The following is a 12,678-nucleotide window of genomic DNA, read 5'->3' on the forward strand; positions in this document are numbered from 1 at the left end:
TTTCAGATAAATCACAAATATGTAGACAGTATTATAGTATAGAATAAATAGCAGCTATAGCAAATTAAAAAGCTCAGAGGAGAAGAGTAATTTGGGGCTGCTACATTTCTCTTCAGTCCTGATATACAGGTGTCTGTGCTAAATGATGTAGTCAAGATGTGCTGGATCCACTTACTATGCACATTTTACAATATTAGTTTTTCAGAGTAAATCTGATTATTTCAGTACAGTAATAATGAGCACAGTTGCTCACCTAGGAAGCAGATACCAAGAGGGTCCAGAGCTTTTCATATCCATCTATGTGTATTGCATAGTTGCTTAGAAACATACCCGAGATATTTGGATAGAAAATCTGTACAACCCATACAAACACTTCCAGAAAAAATTAATTTTTGAAAAATTGATATTGTAGGAAAAATACAAATATATGGTCTCTCTCCTTTTTCATCTTCCTTCCATCCCAACAAGTTACCTGCAATTTGTCTATCTTTTTCCAGTTGTTTCCTCCATCTCCCTCTCCTCTTCCTTTGCTCTATCTCTCCTTGAACAATTTACTCTGCCAAAGCCAGTTAGTACATAACAGGAGATTGTTCTTTTCAGCATCCTCTGTTGCAGAAGATGCTAGAAATAACACAGGTTTTGAAGTTTTCCTAGATTGTGGAGCTGTCATTCAAGCAGGTCATGTCTAGGACATCACTGCAGCTTTTTCAGTCAGTTTTCTTCTTTGCTTGCTTTATCTGATCCATGCACCTCTGCTCACAGTACATCATCTAAGCCATCAGCGTTCTTCCAGTTGTCCATGCCTGGCCTTTAAATGATCTCCTTTTCTAATTATTAAATCCATATGATCTTTCTCTCTTTGTTTCTTACCTAGCCCAATTTCTGACAAAACTAGAGAGAGAAGGAGGGCACTGTTGACCCTTGACCAGTTTCTGTAACCCAGAACACATCTGGGAAGGAAGAGCAGAGTGATCTCTGATCCCAGCTACATATGACATTCCCCTACTTCCCTGACTTGCTTCTTTTCTTCTGCTGCTGCTCTGATTTCCCAGCCCCCTCCTCTACCCTTTAGCTGTTCCCTGACTTTTAATTCTTTTTATTATTCTCTGTCTCTATGCAGTTCCTCCATCTTTTCCCAAAGTTGCTGCTGGATATTCATCCAATACTTCCCATCCAGCACGCACATCTTGCTCTTTCTTTTTACAGTCAGCTTCTAGTCAGTTGGAAGACTCTGATTACATTTCTTCCATGCACATATACCCCCCTTCAGCAGAGCTTCATTTAAGTGAAATGCCTGCAGAGGTTTCTCAAATTTCAGTCAAGAGCAAGGTTCAGATTTACATTGCTTGGGTGTGACATGGAATCAGCAACCAAAGTATGTTCCCTTGAGCAATTAAGTTCATATAACCCCTACCTCGTGGGCAGATACTTGCTGGGATATTCTGCCTGCCAGTGCTTGCTTTGATTCATCTGGTGCCTTACAGCTAAGCATAACTCTCTGCAAAAACTAATATCTTTCTCTTTTTTCTTTTTTTTCCCCTTGACTTTTTTTTTCTTTTTCAAATAAAAATAAAAAATAATAAAAAAAAAGGCTTTCCTGGTCCTGTTTTTCATGAAAGCAGCAGCTTTGCAGTGAGCATATAGGAGAACCTGGGATAGGAGCTAGGCTTTGCTCCATGGGCAGTTACATGGAGATTCATTCACATGAAGACACAGTTACAGGTTTCATTTAATGGTCTTTTATTCAGAAAGTTGTATCTTAAGAAACTTTTGCTGATCAAACCAGGTCCAGACCACAAAACCAATCTTGCATCATGAGAATGAGAAATTCTAGACAAGACCAGAAAGAGTTTATGGTTTCACGTTAAAAAAAAAGAAAAAACCAACCCAACTTGCAGACGTAAGGAGTTCTCCACCTTAGTTACAACAAAACTGGCAATGTACTATAATAAAGCACTTGAGGGCTCTGGCAGTCACAAAGCAGAAACATAAATGCAGTCCTACTCTTCTAACATAAGCACTACAAAAACAGTTCTACTGCAATGGGTAAAAGAGCTGTTAGATGAGAGCATCTTTGATTAAGAAGTCTTAGACCACATCAGACTACCCCACTGTCTCATAACAACTACTTTCAGAAAACTCACAACATGAACTGGTTATGCCAAGTAGGACACTTTAGGAAGATCTGCCACTATCACTGCCTTCCCTTTGTGATCTGGGACGTGGAAGAACGGCTTCAAGAGTCCTCTCCTTCTTAATGACTCACAGATGACTTTGCTGGCATTTCCTGCAGTTCCTCCCAGAAGAAGTTTACGAAGTGTTTAGGGTTCAATTATTGCTGAATCAGTGCATCTTCATTCAACAGGAAAAGAGAAATGTACTTCCATTATCATCTTGCACTGAAGTTAATGAAAAACAGCTTTTCAGCTCGTTGCAGCCTGTTTGCCAGTTGCATTTTGTCATGTTTTGCAGTGATATCTGAAAGCAGGGATTCTGCTTGTGTGTTTGCACATATATATGAATTCTGAGACCTCGTTCCCTTATGTCCTATGATTGACCCAGCCATTCATATCAAGGACAACATATACAGCCATCTTTGCACAGCAGATGTGATCCCATTTCTAAAAGAGCCAGGAAAACCTTGCTTCAAAAGAGCAGGTCCTGAAATTCTTATTTCACAGTTGTGGCACCTCAACTACTTTCAGAAAGCCACCTTCAGTATTATATAGAGTATTCTTGAATACTTGCTGTTAAATGGCAATCCAGAAATAAAATCAAAAAACCAAAATTTTTCACCACATATCTTTTTCAGGGCTATACTCAGACTTTTTTCAGAAATACCAAGTTTGCACAGTCCTGTGGTAGTTTTTTCAGATGTTCTGCATAAGAATCAAAACTGTTGCTTGTACAGTTCCTCCACTGCCTTCTATGTGTTTTCCTGGATTGTTGTTGAATATTTGAAAATGTCTGCTGAAACGCTAATTCCTACTGCAGTAAACATTAAAGACTTCTGCAGTTAAATTGCTCACATGGCACTGATTTTGGTTTGATTTTGTTTTTAATATGAAAACAACAAACATTTCACAGACAATTATACATACCTTAAATATAGTTCAAAGCAGAAAAAGGCTCTGATTACTGATGCTATTTGACTCCCTTTAAGGAGCCAAATCACAGAACTACAGATGCAGATAAAGAAAGACTAACATTAATCCACAAAAATGTTGAAAACAAATGTTTGGTCAGCCTGTCTGTCTAGTATCCGTCTATAGTTCATGTCAAAAAGGCTGCTGCTTGTTGTTTCTCCAGAGTGCTGGTTTTACACAGGGGGTGGTGGTGAAGGTTACTTAAAATGCAGACCCTCCCTTCAAAGACAATCCCACTGATTTTTGTCCTGAGAGGTGTTGATTAGACCCCGTTTGACAGTGGGGAAAATCTTCTACCATCCAAGCTCATATGATGAAAGGTATGAAGAGCATTAAGGGAGTGGTTTCAAGAATGAAACTGCAAAAGATCAAAAGGACACCATTTGGATTTGTCTTTAGTTGGGGCTTGACTTGGTTTCTGCTAACAAAGAACGGCTTTGATCTAGAATCTTTTATACCTGCAGAGACTAAATGCAAGGAAGAAAATATTAATTTTAATTATTTTACTCTGTTCCTCTCCCCTGCCCCAGGAAAGTGAACAATCCAGATTATGATGTAGTTCTGGAAATGAAGATGCGTACTACATGTCCAAGTTCCTTTTTTAACCTATATTTCTAGCAACCAGCCACAAAAGTTATAAAAAGTTAAAAAAAAACCCTGGGTTTGGGCTCATGCTTAAATGAAAGACTGATTCGCTAGAAATCCCTGAGGCATAGCAAACTGTGCCAAGTGTAATTTCGCATCCTTGCTGATTGTCCTCTTTCTCCAGTGCAGTCATTCATTTGCTTTATCACATGTTCCAAATTGTAAGAACAGTATAATTTATCACCATTTATCAGAATGCTCCTGGTCTGTGACTGTCAATGACTATTTGGTCTTCTCTGAAAGTTTCCATAATTTTTTCTTCTCTGTTCCAAAAGATATTGCCTATTTCTATTTTCAAAAAGGAACTGAACTGTTATTCCTCTAATTGTAGAGATTATTACTATGTCATTCATACTTCATTTTTCTGCTAATGAAGAACTACCTGGAATTTTGGGGTTTTTTGGGGTTTTTTTGTCAGGCTTTAACTGGCCAGTAAATCTAAATAGGAACCACCTGATTTTCCAGGGATTTGAGCAACACAAACTTGTATTTGAGGCTTTGAATGGGATAGGATTGAGGCAGTTCCTCTACTCCACCCACCTTATAAATATGATTTTTTAGTAATTTCTTTTTCCAGTAAATCTTCCACTACAGATCAGAAGGTATCCTGTTTTCATTTCAGAAATTCCAAGAAATTTAATCCACATCCTTTAGCCTAGGTGAGACAGAAGTCAGTTTGCTCTAAAAGCAGAGTAACAGATGCATGATGCTTCCACCAGAGGCTCAAAGTCATTATATCTTAAATTACAAAAAGAGAAAAAAAACCCTAGCTTTTAAAACAAAGTCATACAGGCTTTCTTATCATACTAGGGATGAGCTGGATAAAAATCCAGAGAGGAACTTGTCTTGTATACATTTGTAAGCCCCGTTGTTCTACTAAACCTCTTACAATCTTCTGTCCAAATTTTACTTCTTATTTACTCCTCTGCTGTCATTTCCATGATAGCTGTCACCCTTCAATGAAGTGTGATCTTTTCAGGATTAAAACTATTGGCCTGAAGACTCTCATGAAATGGGTTTTTTGACTGATGATCCTTGGTGTCATGTAATCTCATATTCAGATACAAAGTAGCAAATAATCAAAGGAAGAAGGAAATGTTATGGTTTTTAGGTGTAATGGGAATAAATAATATGAAGTTTCACTATGTTTACCTTAGTGTTTGGATCAGCTGCTCCCACATTAGGAGCAGAATGTCCGGGGCAGCTCTGTCCCAGAGCAGGTAACAAGATGAAAGGGCACATGGGAGAGCAAACATACAGGAACCTCCATTTTCAAAACCATGACTGAGAGGCAGGAGTCCTGAAAAATACTTGGTTCTAATTCACTCCATTTTGGTTCAGATACTGGCCAGTTGTAGTACTCAATTTTCTTCTTATTGTGGTTCTGACAGCCACAGACTCCCTCTGTAAATGCCAAACAGGAACTGTGATGTAACTAATAAAGTCTGAGTTTTCATTTTTTCCATGCTGTTTATATAGTGGACTTTTGAATAAATTCAATTTAAAATAAAGCTCCATGGATTGATCTTGGCAGTTAATCACAGGATGTGAGCAAGAAGGAAGCCTCTACTTCATATTTCTTTAGTTGCTGACTCCTATTTCCCAAAAACTGCCAGTGTTATGAAGCAGATTTCTCTGAAAAAATGTCTCTGTGGAAATTTGGGGGAAATGGGCTTCTTTTCCTCACCATGATATTGAGAGACTCACTGTACATAAGAGAAAAGCTGAAGTCTCTCCAAAGTTATAAGGAACTCTGCAAAACTATTTACAATTTTATTAACCCATGGAATTCTTTCTGGCAGCAATTTCTATGAAGGACTCTGAACAAAGAGAAAGGAAACATAAAGAACTTGGGGCAAGTTTTACTCAGTCATATTTGAGTTTAGACTTGCAGATTTTTGTGCTTTTCCAAATAGAGTTTGATGGCATCACTAATGTGTAGCATAACAGGAGACAGAGACCAGCTGTGCTTTGAGAGTTAATCTCATAAACTGCTTCCAGAGAAGGTCACACTCAGAACCCTGAGGGTTTCCAATCTGTTCAGACTTGAAAGGTATGTCAAGGAGGAATTGACTTTAAACCATCCAATTTTAGCATGCAATTGGGCCCCAGCACTTTGAATCCCCCAAGCACACAGCAAAACAGCAGAGGTCTTGAATTTCACCTCTCCAGGAAGATATATGTAATAACCAGAGATACACAACACTTGGTGATTTATTTGACACAGTACCTCCTATGACCTTTAAGATAAAAAGGTGCATTTCCTCTCACAACAGTTCTATTGCTTGCAGTGCAACACTGAGTACAGCATGTAGGGCCCTGATTTGTTAACTCCTGTTAGCTCTGTGAGTGTTTTAAGGCAGAATGTCCCTAAAACTGCTGGACAAAAGTTCACATAGCTTCCACATGCTTATTAAAATAAAGGGAAGGGAAGGGAAGGGAAGGGAAGGGAAGGGAAGGGAAGGGAAGGGAAGGGAAGGGAAGGGAAGGGAAGGGAAGGGAAGGGAAGGGAAGGGAAGGGAAGGGAAGGGAAGGGAAGGGAAGGGAAGGGAAGGGAAGGGAAGGGAAGGGAAGGGAAGGGAAGGGAAGGGAAGGGAAGGGAAGGGAAGGGAAGGGAAGGGAAGGGAAGGGAAGGGAAGGGAAGGGAAGGGAAGGGAAGGGAAGGGAAGGGAAACTGAAAGTTCATTCAATATTATTACTGTATTATAAAAGGCCAGCTGTAAATCCAAGATCTAGGATCATTTTACTCAATAAAGAAATATGTAGAATTCATGGAGGTTTCATCCAGGCCCTCTTTTTACTTGCTTTTAAATTGCTTAGAATTTTAGCAATGGTCGCTTAGTAACCAAGGTGAAATATCCAGAAATTTCAGTAAAAATCATTCTTTCTAAGGTTGTGATATGCTGTTTATTAACAGCCAATCGATCTAATTTAAAGCAGAGGTAAAGTATTAGTAAAAAGATACTTGTCTGTGGATCAAAATGAGAAACCATTTCACAAGGACTGAGAAAAATTTTACTTCCATCACAGATTGTGGAATATGATTGGGCAACTCTTTCAACAAAACCCACTGTTCTGAATGAGATTTCATTCATTCTTGTATTCATTCCTTTTTAACATCTGTTTTGCCTCAAAACAGAACAAGAAACTTCATGTGGGGAGTTTGAAAATTTTGTCATATGTATCATTGCTTTTCATAAAGACCGAGAGACCTTATTCACAAGTTGCACAATTAAAAGTTACAGTGCTAAGGGGAAAAGACTTTCATTTCCTCTGACTTCCTTTATCTATAAGTGAAGCAACCAAAGTAATCAGATCTGTGTGCAAGCTTTTTAGTGCATGGAGAAGGTTAGGCTGTTATAGGGAGTGATTCACCCTACACCAGCATCAGACCTATATTAAGATGATTCAATGACCATGTTGCTGTGCAATTTCTTTCCACAAGCCACAGAAGAAGCCTAGAGGGATAGCTGGGGCTGGATATCTAAGATCCATAAACCACATCCCTAAAATACTGGAAACACTTTAAAATCTGTTCTTTCCACCATCTTGGCATCCCATCCATCATGGCAGTTTTAAGCAATGAGGAATAGTCACTATTTTAACATTAATACTTTGCATCCAGGTCCCCCTCCCATTCACATGCCATTTTTTCCACATGCTGTACCCATTCAGTGACAAGAACCAGGCCTTCCTTATAAAAGGAAGGCAGTAATTATACCACTCACCTGTCCAGGATTTCCATCCTTTACATATATATAGGTAGGGTGTACAGTATAGCGAGGGTAAGGACATTAACTGAATTAGTATTTTTACTTAGGGGATAGTGTGAGTCTGCTGCTTCAGAAACATTTTTCTGTGAAGTTAATTTATGCTTGTCTATCTTCAAAAAGTGAAACTCCATGGCATGTTTCTTCTCACAACTTTCCAGAATATGAGAACACAGTATTTAAGTCCTATTTCAAGGCTGTGCTTTATGGTACTTACTGTAATGAAGATATATTCATCTGTCAAATACTCTTCCAGAATCCTGAAGCCTGTTTTGGTATTGGCCTTTGCCTTATCTTAAGGCATTTTAAAAATGTCCTAAACCATCTTAAACTGTATAGATATTGCAGCCTTTGATTGTTGTCATTTATGGCAACACACTGGGATTTTGACTTTTCCTCTGTTTTTATAAAAATAACATGCTCAAAATTTTGCCACTTGAGTTGGTCAACTTATTTTCTGTATTTCAAAATTTGCAAGCTCAGAAATACAACTGAGTTGAACTGCATTTCTTGAGGTTTTAAAATAGCCCTAAGACTTCATATATTTCCTCCGTATACTAAAGAGCAATAGGGGAAATCATTACACCCCAAAATAGTCACATTCTGTGGAGCTGAAGCTATCACCTATCATTTGACAAATACAAGTTCAAAGATTACTTGGGACCAGCCTAGGGACAGCAAAAAGCTCTTGCAGTGCATTGTGTGTTCTCATCACCAGACAGCTGGGTATGCATGGGAGATCTCTCTGCTTTACTCTTTCACACTTAATTAACAATTCTATCCTGAACATAAAAAGGCTTTCTTACATTCTGTTTAAATAGTACATACCTGTGGAGACACTCAGTGACAGCAAACAGATATTTTCTGATGAGAAAAATACTTTGTTTATCAAAGAGGTTGCTTGACAACTATATTAGGGCAAGGAAAATTAATGCCACTTTTCATATTAGCTGGGTATGCTATTAGGATTAAGCATTTGATATATCAGCTCACACTCTAACGGGTCCTCTCATGTTCTCCTTGCAAAATTCCATTTGGGATCCCTAAAAGTAGAATTTGAAATTATCACCACAGTTTTCAAGAATTGCCAGCTTTCATGATATTAATCTAAACTTGTAACACTTGATGGTTTCTGGGAAGTTTCAGTTCTGCAAATTTCATATGTAAATTCTCTTGAGGCATGATCTATCAATTGTATGCTATTTCTTAAGGTAAGTTTTGGACATGTTGAAGAAAAAAATCAACATAAACGATCACTGAGGCTAACTATGAAAACAAAAACCCCAGAAGGTAGCATGGATTTTACACCTACATTTACCATTCTTTTTTCTTGTTGAAGACCACAAATATTGGCAATTCCAGGATGCAGGGGGAGGGGAGAGGGATTTAGCAGACTTTTAGCAAAGGCCCTTGGGTATATTTTGTTAATTATAGAGACAGAGCATTTCACAATATTTATGAAATCTAGACAAGGAAGTTTGAAAGTTTGAGGCAGATGTCATTCAATCCTCTGTGTTATTTTTCTTATTCAATGAGAATTTTCTTCATCCTTTCACTTCTTCTGTCATAATCCCTTGTGCATCTGTGTCTAATGCAACAGTGGATGGGATGCCAAGTGTAAGGAACAGCTATATATTAGTACTTGTCTCTATCTCACCAGACTCAGAGATGTCTGAGAGTTTATTAAAAATTATCCCAACCCAGGACATAAGAGCTTGCCTGAGACACTAGAGAGTTTCTGCTTAAGGTTACATGAAAGTACTTCAGTGTAATTCTGTATCTCTTTTTGTCATGGAAATTCCAAAAACACTGCTGTCATTGCACTCTGCCCATACAATGATGGTTTGAGTTTCTTGTGAGAAGACCAAATTCATAAATCTCAAACACAGCAAATTGGTTTTTCCTCCTGTGTTCATCTTTTTTGCCCATTATATGTTTACTATTTTCTTTTCCTGGACATTTGTCTGACATTGTGATGAACATAAAATAGCAATTAAGTTATGAAGGAATTAAATAATGAATATTTTCTCATTGTCTTGGTGAGAGAAACTTCACAATAAGTCTGAAAGCTTTTATCAGGCAGATGAAAGCAAGTTTGGTGGAACAGCATGCATTGTAATTTGTTATTGCTTTACACAGTGCCATAAAATACATATTATAAAGTATTTTATAATATTTTGGGGTTGGGAGAAGCACATGTGATATCTATCCACAATCTTCAGAGCTGCTCTAGAAATTAGAGCTCTTTGTGTAGTAAGAGAGTGCATAGTTTTATAATACACTACTTAGATTCTTGGGATCAAAAGGTAGAGAAAAGTACCAGGATAAAATAAGATTACTAACTTTAAATAAACAGGTAAAACAAGGACAAAGAACACTTCGTTTTCACTGCATTAAGCAGTTCAGTGTTTGTCCAGATGCTTTGAATTGATGTTCCTTATTGACTCCTGTCAAACTGTTATCAAAGCACTTTCCTGCTGTGACTATTTTCCTTTTCCCCAAGTGAAAATAGGGATATGTGGTATCTGTGCTCTGTTGATCTGCACCAAGATCAGATCAGCTGCCACGCACTAAAAGCAGCAGCAGTGAGGCAGCTGGGAGAAAGGTACTATCCCTTTTAGCTTTGAAAATATGTATTCAAACCTAATGATTTTTGGCACCAGAAATTCCTGTTTGAGCCTCCTAGAAAGTTCCCAAAGGCCAGAATTTGAAAAAATAGAAGCAAATTACAGAAGAGGGTAGTAGTATTGCCATTAAATGGGTCTTGGACAATGCAGTTCACCTTCAACTGGTTTTCAAAGCGGAAGGAGAGAAAAAAATTTAAATTAATTTGCTTTTTACTTAGTAAAATTTACATATAATAACTTTTTTCCCCCCAGGTTTTTAACATTGCTTTATTAAAGCATCTTTCCTATCTGTTTTCCCTCACCTTGTGTCAGGAGTCCCTGCAAACTGCTTTATGTAGTTGATAGGAAGACACCAGGAAAAAAAGTAGCTGCAGGTATGGGGTCTCCTTTCATCAGCTTTGAGGCTTTTCCCACTGCCAAGATCCTGACTGTCTTATTCTATTAATGAAAAGTTAAAGTATCACTGACAGTGAAATTAATTGGAAGAAGAAAATTATAGCCATGTACAAAAGAAAAAAAAAAATGAAAGGGAAAACAAACAAATAAACAAACAAACAAACAGGCTTCTTCCACCATGCTCAGAGTATCATTTTCCAGTGATGAAAAAGGTGCAAAGGCTGTTTCAGCAAGGCTAAAGCTCAGTTGCACTGAGCTGGGCTGGCAGTTGTGGAACATGGAAGTTTATAACACGGCACTTTGCAGGAAAAGCACCAAATAAAGGAATAACAGAGAAGGAGAATGATGAGACAGGAAGTATGCTCCTGCAGTCTCACAAAAGGCAGTAGCTCAGCACTCACCAGAGAACCCTCTGCAAAGTGCTACTATGAGCAGTCACAACTTTGGGAAGACACCCTACAGGTCACCATGCCCCTACCTGCATAGCCAACCCCCCAGCCTGTTTGTGATGCAGCTGGGGCACCCTACAGACCAGCCTGAAATCAGCACTGGGCTGCTCTGTAACGTGGGCTCCCGGGCTCCGGACACTGCAGCCAGAGCTGCTCCTGAAATCCCCTTTGCTGAACAGACAGAACCAGAGAACTCAGCAACCCCACCACTTCTGAACTCGTCAGCACAGTTTATATAACAATGAGCCATCAGCTCTTTCGCTTCAAATACTGCCTCAATTTACGTGGCATAGCAGCAATCTGGCTTTGATGGAGAAAAATGTGACGGAATGTGTTCCCTGGGGAGTAATGCAATACACAGACAATGTAAGAAGGAGGCTCTGCTGCTAAATGATGCACATTTCTATCCAGAACATTTTCATTAGTCTTGGAACAAAATTAAAGTTTCCACTCTCATTTGCTGAAGATTAATCCAGCTTTCCATGAAATAGGTCCGATACAGATGTAATCTCTTTAATGAAATGCTCTGCCCATTCATTTCTTCAGCTTTTCTTTTTTTCTCCTGCATTGAAGACACTACAGATGGAAAAGAATGAAAAAGAAAAACCACGTGCAATCAGAGAAACTTCAGACTAAGAGATAAAATTCCTTTCTGCCACAAAGTCAATACAGGACTGGTTAATGTTTAAACATTAAAAGGGAAATTAAGATTATAATTTAAAATTACGTGATTGTATTACAACATTATTTTAAATTCCTCTTTTTCAACCTTTTTTCAACCTTATAATGAATAATTATATTTTTGCTTTTATAATAATATCCTTTAGGTCTTAAAATGTACATAAATTATTTACATTTCCTAGTGTAGCAGCCGATATTATGCAGCTTCTATTGTTATTATCTGTAACTCAGGAAATCCACTGTTGAGTATTTTTAAAGTTTCTAATTCACTCCTTTTATTTCTGAATTTGCTAATTTTTTTTCTATAATTCTTCCTTTGCACTTCTTTGATCTCATGTTCATTCCCTTATTAAAATAGTATATCTCAGGCAACATCTCAACTAAATTATCACTGGTAAAAGCAGATGCTTAAAAGCCACCTATCACCTGCATAAATTAGACCCCCTTCTTAAATGCTTGTTAAGATTCCTAAAGCTCCAATACAGATGATTATTCCTTCTCAGACTTCCTGAATCAGAGACTGAAATATTTAGGTCTTCAATAACTTTCTAAAACCCTTTTTATTTTCATCAGACATCCTATGTCTCATGACATACATTCCATTTCACTGACTTCATCTGATGGTATTTCCAATTTGTGGAATATTATTCTTTGCCTCTCTACATTTTCAATGTTTTCATTGGCCGTTCTGGATTTGGGGTTCTTCTTTCGTGATATAATACTTAACATGCCAGCAGCATTTATATCTCCCCAGTCAAACAAAGCTCAGGAATAAACCAGCAGGGTCACTCCAGAATGTAGCACTTCTGCTGGTAAATGTAGATCAGCATTAGAGAAAGAGAGAAAATATTTCAAGGGAAGTCTGACTAACTCTAAGAAAGAAGAGATTCTCGACTTTTGACAAAACACCAGTTTACATGCTATTTGAACAAAATCCCACAAGCAATCTGAAAAAACACAATTA

The sequence above is a fragment of the Taeniopygia guttata genome, chromosome 1A (genome assembly GCF_048771995.1).
Source record: "Taeniopygia guttata chromosome 1A, bTaeGut7.mat, whole genome shotgun sequence".
In the NCBI taxonomy this organism is placed as follows: domain Eukaryota; kingdom Metazoa; phylum Chordata; class Aves; order Passeriformes; family Estrildidae; genus Taeniopygia; species Taeniopygia guttata.